Below are 19540 nucleotides of genomic sequence, written 5' to 3'. Positions count from 1 at the left end.
GAGAAGACAAGCCACAGACTGGGGAAATATTGGCAAGATGCAAGTCTAATAAAGAACTCGTGTTAAAAATATACAAAGAGCTCTTTAAACTCAACAATATGAAAATAAGCAACTCAACTTATTTTTTTTTTAAAGTAATCTCTACACCCCACATGGGGCTCGAACTCATGACCTCAAGATCAAGAGTCGCATGTTCCACCAACTGAGCCAGACCGGTGCCCCAGCAATACAATTTAAAATGGACCCCCCAAATGGGCAAAAAGCTCTCAACATATACCTCACCAAAGAAGATATACAGATGGCAAATAAGCATAGGAAAGATGCTCCATATTATATGTGTCATTAGGGAATTGCAAATTAAAACAAGATACTACTTCACATCTATTAAAATGGCTAAAATCCCAAACACCAATAGGTGGTAAGTGTACGGAACAACTGAAGGTCTCATTCATTGCTGATGGAAAGACAAAATGGCATAACCAATTTGGAAGACAGTTTGGTAATTTCTTGCAAAGCTAAACATAGTCTTATCATATGACCTGGCAATTGCATACTTTGGTATTTATCCAAATGAGTTGAAATCTTACGTCTGCACAAAAATCTGCACGTGTATGTTTTAGCAGTTGTATTCCTAATTGCACAAACTTAGAAGCAACCAAGACATTCTTCTAGAGTGTCTTCTAGACACTCATTCTAAATAACTGTGGCACATCTAGATCATGGAATAGTAATCTGCAATAAAAAAATGAACTATTGAGCTCACCCCTGCAAAAACATGAAATAACCTTAATGCATATTGCTAAGTGAAGGAGGCCAGTTTGAGAAGGCTACATATTGTGTGTTTCCAGCTATGACATTCTAGAAAATGCAAAACTATAGAGACAGTGAAAAGATCATGGGTTGTCAGGGGCTTGGAGAGAGGGAGGGATGAATAGATGAATCATAGGGGATTTTTAGGGCAGTGAAACTACTTTGTATGATACTATAATGAGGGATATACAACATTACACATTTGCCAAAACCCATAGAACCACACAACACAGAGTGAACTCTAATGTAAACTCTGAACTTTGGTTAGTAATGATGTATCAATTTGCCTCATTAGTTGTAATAAGTGTACTACAAGATGTTACTGCAAGATGTTGATAGTAGGGGAAGCTGTGTGTGGAGGAACAGAAAGAATATATGGACCCTCTTTGTACTTTCTGTGCAGTTTTTCTGTAAATGTAAGCTTTAAGAAATAAAGTTAATTAAATGAAGTGAAAGCAAAACAAAACGAATACTACCTTCCTTCAATTCCATGTCCCCCTCCAGCTATGGTCATTTCTCTCCTCCCATCATGGCCACTCTTCTTAAAAGAGTTTGTCTATGGGGTGCCTGGGTGGCTCAGTCGGTTGGGCGGCCGACTTCGGCTCAGGTCATGATCTCGCGGTCCGTGAGTTCGAGCCCCGCGTCGGGCTCTGTGCCGACAGCTCAGAGCCTGGAGCCTGTTTTGGATTCTGTGTCTCCCTCTCTCTGACCCTCTCCCCAGTTCATGCTCTGTCTCTCCCTGTCTCAAAAATAAATAAACCTTAAAAAAAATTAAAAAAAAAGAGTTTGAGTACTACAGAAGATAATAGTTACATGAACTGAATGCTTATTATGTGTTAAACATTTTACGTAGATGGTTGCATTCACTTCTCACAATAGTCCTCTGTTATAGATTTGGACCCTGAGGTGTAAAACGTTTGAGTAACTTGACCAACTTCACATCGTTAGTAAAGGGTGGAATCAGTGCTTGAGGACAGGCTGCTGGGCCTTAGAGATTAGAGGTACTGCTCTTTTTTTTTTTTTTTTTAATGTTTTATTTATTTTTGAGACAGAGAGAGTGCATGTGTACGCATGAGTGGGGAAGGGGCAGAGAGAGAGAGGGGGATAGAGGATCCAAAGTGGGCTCTGCACTGAACAGTAGTGAGCCTGATGCAGGGCTTGAACTCCTGAATCACGAGAACCTGAGCCGAAGTTGGATGCTCAACTGACTGAGCCACCCAGATGCTCCTAAATTAATGCATCTATGTGCCCCTCTCCAATCATAATCAAACTTTCTTTTTCCTAGAGCAATGGCTGCGTGGTCTTTGGTGATGATCATATTAGTTTCACCACTTATGTATCCATCCCTGAACAATGTAGTTTAGTTTTTTAAACTTTACGAATGGAATCACACTGTATGTTTTCTTTTCTGTCTTGCTTCTTACTCTCAATAAAATATTTATGACATTCATATTTATTGTCATGTTTCACAAAGTGCATCCATTTTCAGTATAACATTGCACTGTGTGACTACACCATTATTTATGACGATTAACATTGGGTTTATTTCCAGTTTTTGGAACTGGAATTATAAGCACTGATTCTGTTGACCCTATCATGCAGGAATCCTTGAAATAATATGCATACATCTCTCTTTGTATATACCTAAGAGTGGACTTGCTGGGCCATGCCAAACTCACTTCCAAAATGATTGAACCAATTTCCACTTCTTGGGCATTATATGGGAGTTCTGGTTGCTCCACACACTTATCAATATTTAACACTATGTACTTTCAGAGTTCTGAATTTTTGCCAATCTGGAGGGTGTGGTTTTATTTGTACTTCTCTGGTGTCTAATGAAGGTGAGCATCTTTTTATGGGTTTATTAGCCTTTTGGATTTCCTTTTTGGTGAAGTGAGTGTTTAAGCTTTTGCCATCTCTATGTCTGGATTCTTACTGTCTCTTCTGGTAATTCATTATGATTGCCATCTCCCTGGTGTTTTTTCCATGATTTATGAAAAGTATCCATTATTTTTAGTTGCTTTCAGACAGAGGTTTAGACTGAAAGAGCTAGTCCGTTATTACTGGAAACTGGAAGTTTTCTATTGGTTTCCTTTAAAATATTATTATTATTAAAAAATTAATGTTTATTTTTGAGAGAGAGAGAGAGACAGAGCATGAGCAGGGAAGGGACAGAGAGAGAGGGAGACACAGAATCTGAAGTAGGTTCCAGGCTCTGAGCTGTTGGCACAGAGCCCGATGTGGGCTCCAAAAATTATTATTTTTTAAAATGTATGTTTATTTTTGAGAGACAGAGGGAGGGAGGGGCAGAGAGAAAGGGAGAGAAAGAATCCCAAGCAGGCTCCGTGCTGTTAGGAACCGTGAGATCATGACCTGAGCCCAAATCAAGAGTCAGATGCTTAACCAACTGAGCCACCCAGGTGCCCCTAAAAGTTTATTTTTAATGAAATATTTCTGGCATATAAAAAAAGTATAGGTAACAATATAAATAGTCACACATGTAACCATGGGTCTGCTTAAAAAGTAAAACATTGGATGTAAAATTAAGGCCCTTTGTATATCCCTTTCCCCCTTTTCCCTAGAAGAAGTTAATAACCTGAATTTGATTTCATCATTTCCTTGCATATTTTAATAATTTTTCTAGAAATATGTTCGTAATCTTCTTTGGTATTTTGCTTGTTTCTTAATTTCATGTAAATAGTATTTAACTGTATGTATCTTTTTAGCAGCTGATTTTATTTTGACACTTCTTTACACACACACACACACACACACACACACACATACACATCATGTGCCATGTATCAACATGGGTAAATTTCCAATATCTATGTATATGTGTATATATATATATATATACACAATAGTAAGAACGAAAGAACTAAAGCTATATGTATCAAAATGAGTAATTTACTATTTTTACTATGGTATTATATTTATATTACATTATATAAATAAACCCCAATGTACATATCCATTCTATTGATGGATGTGGTTTTCACTTTTTCAACTATTAGAAAACAATACCCGAGTCAACTTTGTTGTTTATGTTCCCTTGTGCATGTGAACAAGAGTTTCTCTAGACTAGATAGCTAGTTAGTTACCTAGATATGAAATGTGCATCATCTGTAAGAATATGTATCTTCTGTTTAGCAAGATATGACCAAATTTTGCTTCAAAATGATTTAAATTTATTTTGCCATTAGTTATGCATGAAAGCGCTGGTTGCTCCAAAGTGTCACCAATTCTTGCTTTCATCAGATTTCTTAACTGTTGCTAAGTCTATATGTTTGTATTTCATGACCTAGTAAGGTTGAGCATCTTTTTTTAAAGTTTTAATTTAAATTCCACTTAGTTAACATACAGTGTAATATCAGTTTTGGGTGTACAATGTAGTGATTCAATGCTTCCATACAACACTTGGTGCTCATCATGACAAGTGCACTCCTTACTCCCCATCACCTATTTCACCCAACCCCCACCCACCTCCTCACCAATAACTATTAGTTTGTTCTCTATAGTTAAGAGTCTGTGGTTGAGTATCTTTTTAAATTATTTTTTTGGCATTGGTTTTCTTCATTAATGAGTTGCCTGTTCATATTCTTTGCCTATTTTTCTGTCAGATCATTTGTCTTTTTCTTACTAATTTTTTTTTTAACATTCTGGATGGTAATTCTTAGTCAGTTATATGAATTGTACATATCTTCGCCCAGTCTGTCCTGTGTTTATATGGTCTTTCAGTGCACAGAATTTTTATATTTTCATGTAATCAAGTTTATTAATCCTTGATAATTTTCTAGTTTGATAAATGATATTACCACCCATTCAGTTGCTAAAGCCTGAAACCTGGGAGTCATCCTTGTCTCTTTTTTTTTCTGTCTTACTTCCCACATCCAATCAGCAAGTCTAATTATTCTACTTTCCAAATATCTCTAAAATCCATCTTTTATTCCCACTGCTACCAGCTTGCCCAGGTGACCATCATCTTGTGGGCTCCTCCTGATTTCTCCACACACCTCCTCTCTTGGTACCCCTGAATCCATTCTCCCTACTGTAGTCAGAGTAGTATTTTATTTTTTTATTATTTTTTTAAATGTGTATTTATTCTTGAGAGACAGAGACAGAGCGTGAGCAAGGGAGGGGCAGAGAGAGAGGGAGACAGAATCTGAAGCAGGCTCCACGCTGCTTCAGGAACAGCTTTATTGCCATAAATTTGATAACTTAGATGAAATGAACTGATTCCTTGAAAGACACAAACTTCTAAAATTCACTCATGGGAAAATAGATAACCCAAAAGAAATTGAATTTGTAGCTAAAAACTTTCTAATTAATAGAACTCCAGGCTGAGATTAACTCATTGATAAATTATACCGAACAGTTAAGGAAGAAATCTGTTCCAGAAAATAGAAGAGGGAACACTTCCTACCCAATAAAACTACCATTGCCATAATACCCAAACCAGACAAAGGTGTTATGGGAAAAGAAAACTACCAATACCAATATTCCTCATGAACATAAGTGTATAATTCCTCAACAATATCAGCAAATCAAATCCAGTAATATATAAAAAAGATACTACAGCATGACCAAATAAAATTTACAAGAATGCAAGTCTGATTAAATGTTAAAAAATCAATGAAACACATCATATTAACAGATAAGGTAGGAAAAACCACATGACCACCTCAATAGATGCTGAAAAAGCATTTGACAAAATTCAACATTCATTCATGATAAAAGCTTTCAGCAAAGAATAGAGGGGCTGATTCAAAGAATAAGCTATTCCTTAGCCTAATGAAGAATATCTGTGAATAACATACAGATAACACTAAACCTAATGGTGACAGATTGAGTGAAGATTGGAAACAAGACAGGATGTCCTCTCTCACCATTCCTGTGACATAATAAGAAATATATGCTTGGTTTCTGCCCTTAGTTCCTGACACAGAGCTCCCCAAAACCCTTGTAATTTCCTGATAGGAGAGGTTTTAAATTTTATTTCTATTTATAGATTCATGCAAAAATTCAGGTTTTATTTTTACTTATTTTTACATTGGTGGAAGCTGATGTCAGGAACTTATAAGAAAACAATAACTTTTGTTTTCTACCCCTTGGCCGAACAAATATACACACAGGGTGGCATTATCATTAAGCAAGACTTGCTTTTTTTTACATTTCATACATGAATGCAATGTTATCCTTTCTTGAACAAAACTCATCAAAATGCCCAGATTACTACGGAAGCCATCTTTGGAGGAAGTGTTTAATAAACCTATTTTCTTTAAATAAATCCTCCAGTAGGAAATGGGAGAATTCATTACCTTTTCTTAGAAGGAAGGCTTTGAAAGTTATTATTTGTTAAATTTATGTGTTCAGCTCACCAACATTTCCTTATTGAAAACATCAATATTTCCACATCACTGTTTCCCAATGATTTTAAAATCTCAAAATTCTGTGTCTCCTTTGGCTTGCTTCTCTCTTGATTCCACGCGGGCTTCATTAATGGTTCGCTTCATATCATTATCTTCATTTTCATAAATTTTCTTTAGAACATTCATCAATCCCTTGCTAGGATCTGTTTCAGCGTCCCGGGAGGGCTTTTCTTTCTCTTCTCATTCTTTTTCAACCTGAATCAGGTAGTGCCACCGCGTGTTTTCTGCTTTCTTTCTACATAGGAACTGTATCTGTCTTGGCTTTTTTGAACTGCCTTCCGCAGAGATGGATTTCAAGAGATTGTTCACCATCATAGAGTAACTCTTCCCATTTAGATTCCTTACCAAAAGATCAAATAATCGCTCTGGGAAATGCACCCGCACATTCTCAGTGGGGACTTGGACTCCAGTTAAGGTAATGAAGATTTTCACAAACTCATCTGACTGATCCCATCTACAATTACTGATTTTCATTGTATATCCCGTTGTAATGGGAGGAACCACAGCAGCTGGCTTTTCATCGTCAAGAAATTCTGTTTTTCCCTGTGATTTCTGCTGCATCTTATTCTTGATTTCTGCCTCAAGCATGGATTTTTCAGCTACAAAGGCATCATGTACCCTTTTACTGGTGGCCTTTTCCAGCAGCACCTTCACCTCTTCTAGATCTTTCTGTAGCTCTTCCAAAGCTGAAGTCATGGTCCAGCTGTGTCAGGCGAGGCGCGAGCTGCAGCCACACGGGGGGAGAGAACAGGAAACGCCACCAGGCGCGCACTCACCCAGAGGCAGACCCGCCGGCAGGAGTCGCAGCGCCCTTAGCCTGTGCGCACACCCGCACACCCGACCTACCGGCCTCCTGCACTTGGTGCCTCTCAAGTATGTTTCGTGTTAAAGTCGTGACTCTTGGTGTGTTCCTTCATAGCTTCAGGGTAGGAACTGGTTACTAGAAAGATTAAGCCACGATTAGAAGCTTGGAACGTTCAGCCTCACCCGCTCCTACTCTAGGGCGGGGCGGGGGAGGGTAGAGATAGAGTTAACCCATTCTGCTTACATGATGAAGCCTCCATAAAAATCTCTAAACTATGGGGTTCAGAGAGCTTCCAGGTTGGTGAATGCATCCATGGGCACCCCGAGCTCCCAAGGTCTGGACTCTTCCAGACCTTGCCTTAGGTACCTCTTTATCTGGTTGCTCACTTGTATCCTTTATAATATCCTTTGTAATAAACCTGTTACTAGTTAGTAAGGTATTTCCTTGAGTTCCATTAAGGTGTTATAGCAAATTATCGTAGTTGAAGCGGCGGGGGGGGGGGGGGGGTCTTGGGAGCCCCTGATTTGTGGACAAGTTGGACAGAAGTGTATGTAACCTACTAGCTCTGTGTAGTTAGTGTCAAAATTGAGTTAAATTGTAGGACATTAAGTCAGTATCTGCAGAGAATTGGAGAATTTCTTGGTGTGGAAAACCCATACATTTCACCAGTGTTGTGAGTAGAAACAGATCCTACTAACTGGTGTCAGACAAGTGGGATTTGCTAAAACAGCCACGGTTCACAGAAACTTACGGTTTGGGAAGAGAAAGTAAGAAAAGGCAGGGAATAAGGAAGCTTTGATCCCTGGACGGCCACTTAGTCCCTCATGGTCTGAAACTACAGCTGTGCTGAGATCAGTTATGATCCAGAAATGGTGCTGGATTTGATTCTCAAGGAGTTGGCTTATTAGATATGTAAAGAAGTGCAAAATAATGAGAACCATGCTAAATGTACAGTCCCCTGGTTATTATCTGTAAGAGCCAAAGTGAAAGTAAAAGAAAGTGGTGGGTCAGACCTTGATGGTGGATCACGAGCTTTAGCCACTAGTCCCAAAGTCTGAGCTTTAGCCTCTAGCCTCAAAGCAGCCTACAAAGGGGAAAATTGTGCTCTAAGGCCTCTGCTTACCATGAAGGTTGTCAAGATGGGGGGAAGACAAAATCAAGACACTACTGAAGCCAGAAGCATAGTGTGAAGGAGTTGTCTTATTTTGTAGATTGCTATCATTGGTTCCCTGAAGAACTTTTACTGAAATGGATCGTGAGAGTAATTAATTTGGGGGCTGTGTCCTTGGTTTTGAATGCTGCAGAGTAGAAGAGCATGTTTGGATTGATACAGGACTTACAGCTCATCCTTGAAAAATAGAAGGTGGAGATACATGATCCAGGAATACACAAGAGATTATTCAAGAGGCAACAGCCAGCATGGTGGACTGGACAGAAACCACTGGAAGGCATGTGTATCCTGACAAGATGGACTACCCAAAGTCCCCTATAAATGCCAAGTGGAACACCCCAGATGAAGCAGCTATGTTTCATACACAAGCCATGTGGGATTGGCTTTGTGATGGCCAGGATGTTCACCTGCTGAATATGACATTACCTTTGACATATGGAGGTATGTCCTTGACACAGGAGCCAAGTGCACTGGGAATTCACAACCTGTTGGTGAAGTTTAACAGGAGCTAAGATTGGAGTAGGCGGATATGCAGGTGCAGTAATTGATGGAATTGAAAGTCAGGATGGAAATTGATGGTGGTTCCAAAATGCATGGCCAGTATCCTGTTTGAAAAGCTGCTGTGTTAAGACTGTCAGATGGAAAGACTGGTAGAAGGTCGTCTCTCAATGGGTTGAACTGTGTGCTGTTGTCTAGCTGTGATGAAGTATTGAACATTGGTTAAAAGCCCCTGTGTTTGGGTTTTTATGGACTCATGGGCAGTAGCCAACAGCCTGGCCATGTGGTCAAGGTAGCTGGGCAAGCAAAAACTTGACTATTAAGGGGCTGCCTGAATAGGGTGAAGCCATGTGGAAATCACTCTGGGGATTTAAGGAACACATTAAAGCAGGGCATGTTGATGCCCATTGGACAAACTTCCTTCCAGATTTACAAGGTGATAGAAACCACCAGGTAGACCTTTTGGTGCACTCCCTTGAGGTGGCCACCTAGTTTTATGAAATGGGTGGACACGTGGGTGCTGAAGCAATACAGAGGTGGGCTGAATCTAGACATATTCCTCTCGCACTTTTTGAGGCACAAAATGCTAACAAGAGAGAGAAAGACTGCAGATGGCGCTGGGAAAGATGCCCCCGGGAGGATGGCCCTGCACACAGCTGACATGCGGACTACATTGGACCAGTGCTGGTAGGTCGGGGGGACGATAAGTGGGTCCTAAGAGGAATAGACACTTAGGCTGGACTGGGCTTTGCATTCTTGGTAGTAGACCCAAACACTTAAAATGCTATTAAAGGACTGGTACAGAAGACACTGTACCAATTTTGGGCCACTGAGTAACATTTCTTCAGACCAAGGGATGCACGTTGTAGCCCATAGTGTCCAACAGTAGGCAAAGAGATATCACATCAAATGAACAAATCATTGCATATCATCCTGAGAGTAACTCAGGCAGATGGTTGTGTAACTAAATCTTGATCAAATTCTTAGAAAGGTTCCCTGGTTATAACTGACAATATAATGGCGGAATGCATAAATACATATCACCCTTGTTTTTGTGGATAGAAAGCTAAATATGGATAGCTTTGTGGATAGATAAATGTGTGGATAGAAAGCTAAGCAAAATAGGGAAAAACAATGAGACTTGAAGGGATTAAAGTAACGGGCATCACCTGGTGGGTTCGAGTTCCCCTGGAGAATGGCCGCACCCTGAGACAAGGAAGGCTGTGGGAGGTCTTGTGGCATAGTCAGACTAAGTTACATCGAGATGTGACTGCCTCTCATTTAACCCCAGTATAGGGAGACCCAACATTTTTGGGTAGAAGGTTTTGTTGTTGTTGTTTTTTAATGGTTGTTTATTTATTTATTTTTGAGAGAGTCAGAGAAAGAGTGCGCGCATGCTGGGGAGGGGAAGAGAGAGAGGGAGACGAGAATCCCAAGCTGTTAGCGCAAAGCCCAACGCAGGGATCAAACACACCAACTGAGAGATCATGACCTGAGCTGAAGCCAAGAGTTGGTCGCTCAACTGAATGAGCCATCCAGGCGCCCCAAGAAAATAAACGTTTTACACATTGGAAAGGAAGAAATAAAACTGTCTTTGTTTGACAATGACATAGTTGTCTGTATAAAAATCCCAAAGGAGCTACAAGAATATTCCTAGAATAAGTAAGTTTAGCAAGTTTGTAGGATACAAGGCCAATATACAGAAGTCAATCATATTTCCATATATCAGCAATAGACAATTAGACTTTGAAATTAAAAAAATATGATTTATAATAGTCCTCCCCCCCAACACACACTTAAGTACTTAAGTAAAAATATAATAAAGTACGGGCAGGATCTGTCTACTGAAAACTACAGAACACTAATAAAATAAATCAACAAAGATGTAAATAAATGGAGAGATATACTGTGTACATGGATTGGAAAATTCAATATTGTACGGATGTTACTTCTCCCCAGTTTGATTTATAGAGTCAATGCATCCTCAATCAAAATCACAGCAGGCCTCTTTTTTAATTTTTTAATTTTTTTTTTTTTAGAAATTCGCAAGTGGATTCTAAAATTTATACAGAAAAGAAAAGGAACTGAAAGGAACTAAAAAAAGAATGCTAGGTGGAGAAATTACACTACCCAATTTCAAGACTTATCAGGAAACTACGGTCATCAAGACAGTGCGGTATCAGCAAAAGGGTAGACACATAGGCCAGAGGTACCAACAGAGAGCTCAGAAATAAATCCACACAAATATCATCAACTGATTTTTGACAAAGGTACAAAGACAACTTAATGCAGAAAGAACAGTCTTTTCAACAAGTGGTGCGGGAGCAGGTGGACATTTGTATGTAAAAAAAAAAATTACACACATACCACAACACATTACACCAAAAGTAATGGCTCATAAGCTTAAATTTAAATAGTGAAATGGCAAAATATCTAGAAGAAAACACAAGACAAATTCTGGGTGGACCTTGGGCTTGGTGATCAGATTTCAGATACTACATCAAAAATGCAATCCATGGGGGCACCTGGCTGGCTCAGTCAGTGGAGTGTGCGAAGCTTGATCTTGGGGTTGTAGGTTTGAGCACCATGTTCAGTGTATAGATTACTTTAAAAAATGCAACCCATAAAAGTAAAAAAATTGATAAAGTGGACCATATCAGAATTGAAAAACTTTGCTCTGTGACAGATATGTTAAGAGAATAAACAGGCGAACCACAGGCTAGGAGAAAATATTTGCGGATTGCATATCTGATAACAGACTTGCATCCAGAATACATAAAGAATTCTTAAGGGTGATAAGAAAAACAACTGACCCAATTTAAAAATAGGCAAAAGATGTAAAAAGGCTCTTCAACAAATAAGATATATGGGTGGCAAGTAAGCATATGAAAAGATGGTCAACATTTGTCATAGAGAAATGCAATTAGAATCACAATGAGGTACCAGTGTTCACCTTCCAGAATTGCTAAAAATCACCACCACCACCACCCCATGGGATGGAACAACGGAACTCTCACTGCAGGAAGAAATACCAAAGGGTATACTATAGGCACGCGGAAGGGCGGTTTGACAGTTTCTAATCATGAGAAAACATCAGACAAACCCAAAGTGAAGGACATCCTGTAAAGTAACAGATTAGTACTCTTCAAAACTGACAAGGAAAAAATGAGGGAAGAAAACAAGGAAAGAAATGGTTTTTCAGAGAAGACTACAGGGTTATGACCACTAAATAGAATGTAGTAACTTGGATTGGATCCTGGACCAGTAAAAGGACATTAGGGAAAACCTAGTGCAATCTGAATGAAGTCTATAGCTTAATTAGTATTAACAATGTTAATTTCTTAGTTTTAACTAACAAATCATGAGTATGTAAGATATTAAAATAAAGGAAGCTGGGTGAAGGGATAACAAAACTCTCTGCAAAGTTACAATCATTGCAACTTTTCTATAGTTCTATAATTATTCCAAAGTAAATAATTTTATGAGAAAAGAAACCCCACGGTGAGAAATATACTCATTAAAGTGGCTGATATCTTTTTTAAGTTTATGTATTTATTGTGAGAGAGAGAGAAAAAGTGGGAGCAGGGGATGGGCAGAGAGAGAGGGGGGGCCAGAGGATCTGAAGTGGGGTCTGTCCTGACAGCACAGGGGCTCAAATTCACCAACCGTGAGATCATGACCTGAGCCAAAGTCAGACGCTAAACCGACTGAGCCACCCAGATGCCCTAAAGTGGCTAATATAAAGGTGAATGACAATCCCAAGTTTGGGTAAATATGTGAAGCAACGGAACGCTCACGCATTGCAGGGGGAATTGTAAATTGCATCATTTTAGAAATATTTTAGCTGTATTAACTAAAACTATACATATTTCTACCTTATGATTTAGCAATTTTACGTCTAAGTATATACTGAAGAAAAATGAGTGTCTCTAAAAAGACATGTACAAGAATATTTGTAATAACTTCATTCACAATTGCTGAAAATTTGAAACAAGACAAGTCAAAAAGAACCAAGAGAATGGATAAATTTAGGTGTATTTATACAGTGGAATACTACATGAGACAATTTAAAAAAGAAACCAAGCACCTGATGCTAGCAACAACAAGGATACATCTCAAAAACAGGATATTGATTAAAAGAAGTCAGACACAAAATGGTTAATATGACATGATTCCATTTATATGTAGTTCAAGCATAGGCAAGACTAATAGCTGGGGGTAAGTCATTAAATTAAATAGTGAATATCTCTGGAGATATCCTGTATCTCAAATGTATTATATGTCTCCCAGAATAGTAACTGAGACCCAAGCAGTAAGGATTACTGAGGGGGGGAGGGATGTGATGTCTTCTTCTAGGGTACTGAAAATGTTCTGGATTTTCTGGGATGGCAACATGAGTCTGTACATACGTAATAGTTCTTCAGGTTATACACTTAAGATCAGTACAGTCTATGTACTTTACCTTATGTATCTTATGACTTAATAAAATGTGAAATAAAAAAGAATAACAGGCACCTGGGTGGCTCAGGATCCTGGGTGGGTCATGCAGGTCATGATCTCACAGTCATGAGACTGAGACCTCTGTCGGGCTCTGCGCTAGGGAGGGAGCCTGCTTAAGATTCTCCCTCTCCCTCTCTGCCCCTCCCCTGCTTGCTGGCACATGGCTGTCTTTCAAAATAAATAAACATAAAAAAAAGGTGAAAAAAAATCTTTAAAAAATACAATAAAATTAAATTTAAGATTCAGTTCTTCCATTGCACTAATCCCATGTCAAGCATTCATTAGCCAGATGTGACTGGCACCTACCATATTGGACAACACAGTTAATGATTTTTATCATTACAGAAGGTTCTGTTGGACAATGCTGATAGAGCTTTTATAAATGGACTAATCCAAAGGGAGGCTTTAGGCCTTGAGTGTAAAAATAATTGCCTTTTTGAGGTCTTACTGCTCTGGAATGGCTTCTGCGTGAATCACCCTATTTTACTGGACAAGCCCCTTTATCAAACAGGTGTTTTTTGGTTTTAAAAAAAAATTTTTTTTTACATTTATTTTTGAGAGACAGAGAGAGAGCACAAACGAGGGATGGGCAGAGAGAGAAGGAGACACAGAATCAGAAGCAGGCTCCAGGCTCTGAGCTGTGAGCACAGAGCCGGACGTGAGGCTCGATCTCACAAACCATGAGATCATGACCTGAGCCGAAGTCGGACGCCCAACCAACTGAGCCACCCAGGCGCCCCGCAAACAGGTGTTTTGAAGGTCAGTTCATAAGTTGAGGATATCAGAGGTATGTTACTTGTAACAAGTAAATCTTTTCATGATAAGCACATAAAAATGAACAGATGCCTAGAAAAAGATCTAACATGAATGGCACGGCTCTGTGCTGAGCAGCAGCATGGATGGGGGACGTGTTGACATTGGGGTGGGGGAAGGTGAAAGGTTGGCCATCCTAGATATTAAACTAAATTAACTCTAAGGTATAACTGCTTAAGGATGAACTGTTATGTCAGAAATATAAATATAATTATAAAGCAATGAAGAACATAAAATAGACTAATAGTACAGGCTCAGCTCATTTATGAGAATCTGAATAAAATATTAGCAAACAGGATCCCAAAGGTACATTAAAAGAAAACAACAAGATCAAGTGTGGGTTATTCCAGAAAAGTAAAGATAGTTTAGTATTAGGAAACTGACTTATGCAATTCATCAGATTGATAGATTTAAGGAGAAAAGTGGTGTAATCATCTCTGCAGAATTTTAAATTACATTTGTTTTCCTCTTGTAAAAATTCAATATCCATTGTTAATTTAAAACTTCAGTGAAATACGGATGGGCACTTCCTTAGCATAATAAAATAAACACATCTATTGTAACTTCTGCTGAAAGGGGACATTTTCATTAAAATCAGGACCAAGACAATGATGTTCATTAATGCCATTACCATTTAACACTGTTCTAAAGGTACTAGGCAATGTATTTAGACAAGATTAAAATGTATTAGAAGTATAAAAATTAGACAGCAGAGATTAATTTCATATTATTTATTATAGGTGATAGTGTAAGAGAATCAAATGAAAAATTACTATAGATGAGAAGAGAATTGAGTAGGTAGCTGGGTAAAAAAAAAAAAAACAACAGAAAAAAAAAAACTAAGAAAAGATCTCATTTCCATGACACTTACACAGATAAAACACCTAGGAATGAACTTAACAAGAAATACTCAAGATCTATATTTAAAAAAAAAATTGAACATTAAAACACTGAGGGATACAAAAGGAGTCGATACACAGGAAGTTACCATGTTCGGGGCGCCTAGTTGGCTCAGTCGGTTGGGCATCCGACTTCAGCTCAGGTCAGGATCTCGCGGTCCGAGAGTTCGAGCCCCGCGTTGGGCTCTGGGCTGATGGCTCAGAGCCTGGAGCCTGCTTCAGATTCTGTGTCTCCCTCTCTCTCTGCCCCATCCCCACTCACACTCTGTCCCTCTCTGTCTCAAAAATAAATGTTAAAAAAAAAAAACTTACCATGTTTTTGAAAGGAAGACTAGTACCAGGAAAATGTTAGTTCTGAGTAATCTAGAAGTTTGGTAAGGCTCAATACAAATACCAATAGAAGTTTTTTGGGGGAGGGTTACTAAATAAGCTGATCTTAAAGTTCATTCGGAAAAAGAAATTAGAAAATATAATCAGGAACATTCTAAAAAAGGAGATTAAAAGGAGCTCTAATATATATTAAAATATAAAGCTAAAAAATGGAAAGACTGTGGAACTAGCAAATTAAAAAGATCAGAAGAGGAGCCTTGAAAATCCAGAAGTAAACTCAAGTTCTTACACAAACCTGGTTTACGATAATGGTAGTGTTTCCAGTTAGTAAAGAAAAAAAAAAAATCATTGTTCAATAGGTGATTTGGGGGATAGCAAGATTACATTTGAAAATTGCCCAACAGAAAAATAGTAAGAGAGATGAACAGACAGTGGAAAGTAGTTTACAAATGACTCTAATGTAATGAAAATGTTCACTCACAATGAAATGAAAACTGTCAGTCACAATAAGAAATGCATATAAGAGGTGCCTGCGTGGCTCAATTGGTGAAGCATCGGACTCTTTTTAAAAAAATTTTTTTTTCAACGTTTATTTATTTTTGAGACAGAGAGAGACAGAGCATGAACAGGGGAGGGGCAGAGACAGAGGGAGACACAGAATCTGAAACAGGCTGCAGGCTCTGAGTGGTCAGCACAGAGCCCGACGCAGGGCTCAAACTCACGGACCGTGAGATCATGACCTGAGCCGAAGTCCGAAAGTCGGACACTTAACCGACCAAGCCACCCAGGCGCCCCAGCATCGGACTCTTAATCTCAACTCTTGATCTCAGCCCAGCTCATGATCTCACAGTTCATGAGTTTGAGTCCTGAGCTGGGCTCTGCCTTTGCTGGCAGCACGGAGCCTGCCTGGGATTCTGTCTCTCCTCTCTGCCCCTCCTTCTCTCTCTCTCTCTCTCTCTCACTCTCAAAATAAATAGATAAACTTAAAAAAAAGATGCAAACAAAAATTACACTGAGCTAACATTTTTCACCTTTGATGACCTCAAATGTTTGATAACACACCAAAGTTGGTGTTTGCACATGGAAATGGACACTTAAAAATAGCTGATGTTCCATCTCTATGGACGGCAATTTGGTAATATTTATCAAAATAAAATATATCTGCCTGTGATCCCCAATTTTTTTGACCCCAAATTTTATTTCTAGCATTTTTTGAAAGCAATATTCGCACATGTGCAAAATGACATAGTTTATTATTGTAGAATTGTTCTTTTTTTCATTTTTTTTTTTTTTTTTACATTTACTTATTTTTGAGAGAGAGAGAGAGAAAGAGCTCAAGTGGGGAAGGGGCAGAGAGAGAAGGAGACACAGAATCTGAAGCAGGCTCCAGGCTCATGAGCTGTCAGCACAGAGCCTGACGCGGGGCTGGAACTCAGGAACCGTGAGATCACGACCTGAGTGGAAGTCGGTTGCTTAACCGACTGAGCCACCCAGGCACCCAGAATTGTTCTTAATAGTAAAGATTGGAAGTGAATTAAAAAGCCTCAAAGAAGTCTAGTTAAATGGAGCAGCCATATAATGGGATACTATGCAGATGCAGATATAAAAATTAAGGAGGAAGCTTTTTGATACTGATATGTAATTATGGCCAAGCTAATTTGATACATGAAAAAGGCCGGGGAAGGATATACAGAGAATGTGCTACCATTTGTGGAAAAAGGAGGAAGGGAATATATGTGTACATATTTGTAAATTACCTCTGGCAAAGCATCAGAAACAGTAACATTGTTTGCTTCCAGGGAGGGCAAGTTGGTGATTGAGGGTCAGGAGTGGAAGAGACATTTCACCATTTACTTTTTGATACTTTGTGAATTTTGAGCCATGTGAATAAATTACCTACCCCAAGAAAGGAAATGAATAAAGTTAAAATTAAAAAAGAAAAAGAAAACTTAACTTACTCTGGTTTACACAAAAAAGAATGCCTCATGAACCATGTTCTTTTCTTTTCTTCCAACACCTCCATCCTCAGAGGATTGGCTTTTTAACTCCATGACCTTTCCTTCATGACAGCAAGATGGCTGCCCCAAGCAAGATAGCAAGATAGGCATCATGTTCTCACACAAACATTCCCCAAACACGAAAGGAGGGACAAGGGAAGCCAAAAACTTACGATGTTTTTTGTCCTGGGAAGGAAGACTTCACTATACATGTCATTGGTCAGAAATGGATCTCATGCCCATCCTAAACCTGGCAAAATGTAATGGGCTTACTGGCTCTTGTGATTGGGGAAGGGGCCTCCCTTCCTAATATCATGGACTCTCTGCCCTAGTACAGAAATAAGGGTCTGTTTCTAGGAAAGGTATGGAAGTCTGTTGCATATGCTGCAGAAAGAATTCATCACAGCTGTCAATGTGAACCACTCCATCTTTTGGAAAAAAAAAAAAAAAAACAACTTAATTACCCAAGGACAACATAGATAAGCATGGGCAGTGTTATAGGGTGAATTAATGTCCTCTGAAATGCATACGTTGAAGTCCTAGGCCCTAGTACCTGAGAATGTGACTGTATTTGGAGATTGTCTTTAAAAGCATAATTAAATTGGGGGCACCTGGGAGGCTCAGTTGGTTGAGCATCCGACTCTTGATTTCAGCTCAGGTCATGATCCCAGGATCAAGCTCTGTGTCGGGCTCTACACTGAGCGCGGAGCCTGCTTGGGATTCTTTCTCTCTCTGTTTCTCTCAAATTAAAAAAAAGAAAAAGAAAAGAGAGAGAGAGATAATTAAAGTGAGGTCATTAGGGTGGGCCCTAATCCAATCTGACTGGTGTCTCTATAAGAAGAGGAGATTAGGACACAGACATACAAAAGCCAGAACCACGTGAGGACTCAGGGAGAAGACAGCTATCCGCTAGCCAAGGACAGAGACCTCAGAAGCAACCAGTCCTGCTGACACCTTGATCTTGGACTTTTAGCCTCCAGAACCGTGAGAGAATAACGTCCTGTTCTCTAAGCCATCCAGTCTGCTGGGCTTTGTTATGGCAGCCCTAACAAATTAACACGGGCTGATATAGTCCTAAATTTGAATGGTGTCACCTAGGACTGGGCCTCAGCACCATTTCTTTACAAGACGTTTCCTCCTTTTATTTTGTTGAAAACTGTATACTTTTTTTTTTTTTTTAAATCTAAATACCTTGAACGATTATCAAGGATTCATGTTGTCTGGCTCTGGCATACTGGCAGAGCGGGGCATTAACTCGTGAAGATACAGCTCATGATGACTTACTTGTCAAGAAAGGAATTTGGGTCTAATGTTTTCATGGTCAACCTTAAATAACCCATCCACTCAGTCGGATCAGATGGCCCCTGTAGCCACACCATCTTGATGAGCCCCAGCAACAGTGTTCTCAACATCAGACCTAGATGGTGGCCTTTTATGGAAGGAGCTGTCCGCTGGCAGCTGCTTTCCTCCCAATCGTTCAAGTTCAGGTTGTCTCTACCAGGCAGTGAGGTAGACAAATTCTGGGCCCAGATGTTTTCTAATAATAGAGCTGGAGGAGATTTAAAGTTCTATTTGAGAAAAATTAAATAAGGCAAAAGAGAATAAACAAGGAAAAATCAGGAGTGTGCCTTGCGAGTGGAAGGAGGCTGGCCCAGATCTCTTCCCCAACAGAATGGGAAGAATATTTCACATTTTAGGGCTAATGTGCGTATCTTTCCCTTTGACCGGCCTTGTGGAAAGAACACTCTTTCACTTTGCGTTGTGGCTGCGGGTAGGAGAGTTGGCTGAGATTGAATATGCCTGCAGAACATGAAGCAGGTCTGATTATTTGAGAAAACCAGCCCATTTTTAAACCCCTTTTTGGAGAAACTCTGTAAGGGTATGGTGTGTGAAGTTTTTACCTGAGAGGCCCCTACGGCCTAACGGGGTGCAAATCCAGCTTTGCCATTTGCAGCTGAATTAGGTAAGTCATTTACCCTGTCTGTGACTCAGTTTCCCCAATAGTTAAATGCGAATAGTAATACTATCTATCTCAGAGAGATGTTGTGAGGGTAACATACGTTAATAGTATAAGACATTTATTTACTTATTCATGTTTATTTATCTATTTTGAGAGAAAGAGAGAGATCCTTCGCGTGTGTCCGGGGAGGGGCAGAGAGAGGGAGAGAGAATCCCAAGCAGGCTCTGCACTGACAGCAGACGTGGGACTTGACCTCACGAACCGTGAGATCATGACCTGAACTGACATCGAGGGTCAGACACTTAACCAACTGAGCCACTCGGGC

The 19540-nt window shown here is 39.4% G+C and overlaps 1 protein-coding gene and 1 pseudogene across 1 annotated transcript in view; one reads left to right on the top strand and one right to left on the bottom strand.

Moving 5' to 3' along the window:
- SCNN1A (sodium channel epithelial 1 subunit alpha) overlaps positions 1 to 19540 on the top strand; it is an 84919-nt gene that overhangs the window by 27222 nt on the left and 38157 nt on the right. The window contains exon 4 of the mRNA XM_030321498.1: positions 8259 to 9403. The gene's annotated coding sequence lies outside the window, so the exon portion shown is untranslated. The remainder of the gene's footprint in view (positions 1 to 8258; positions 9404 to 19540) is intronic.
- Positions 6255 to 7046, bottom strand: LOC115518170 (annotated as a pseudogene).

This window comes from Lynx canadensis, chromosome B4 (assembly GCF_007474595.2).
Source record: "Lynx canadensis isolate LIC74 chromosome B4, mLynCan4.pri.v2, whole genome shotgun sequence".
In the NCBI taxonomy this organism is placed as follows: Eukaryota; Metazoa; Chordata; class Mammalia; order Carnivora; family Felidae; genus Lynx; species Lynx canadensis.
Note: the sequence above shows the minus strand (reverse complement) of the source record. Positions and strands in the feature narration are given on the sequence as shown.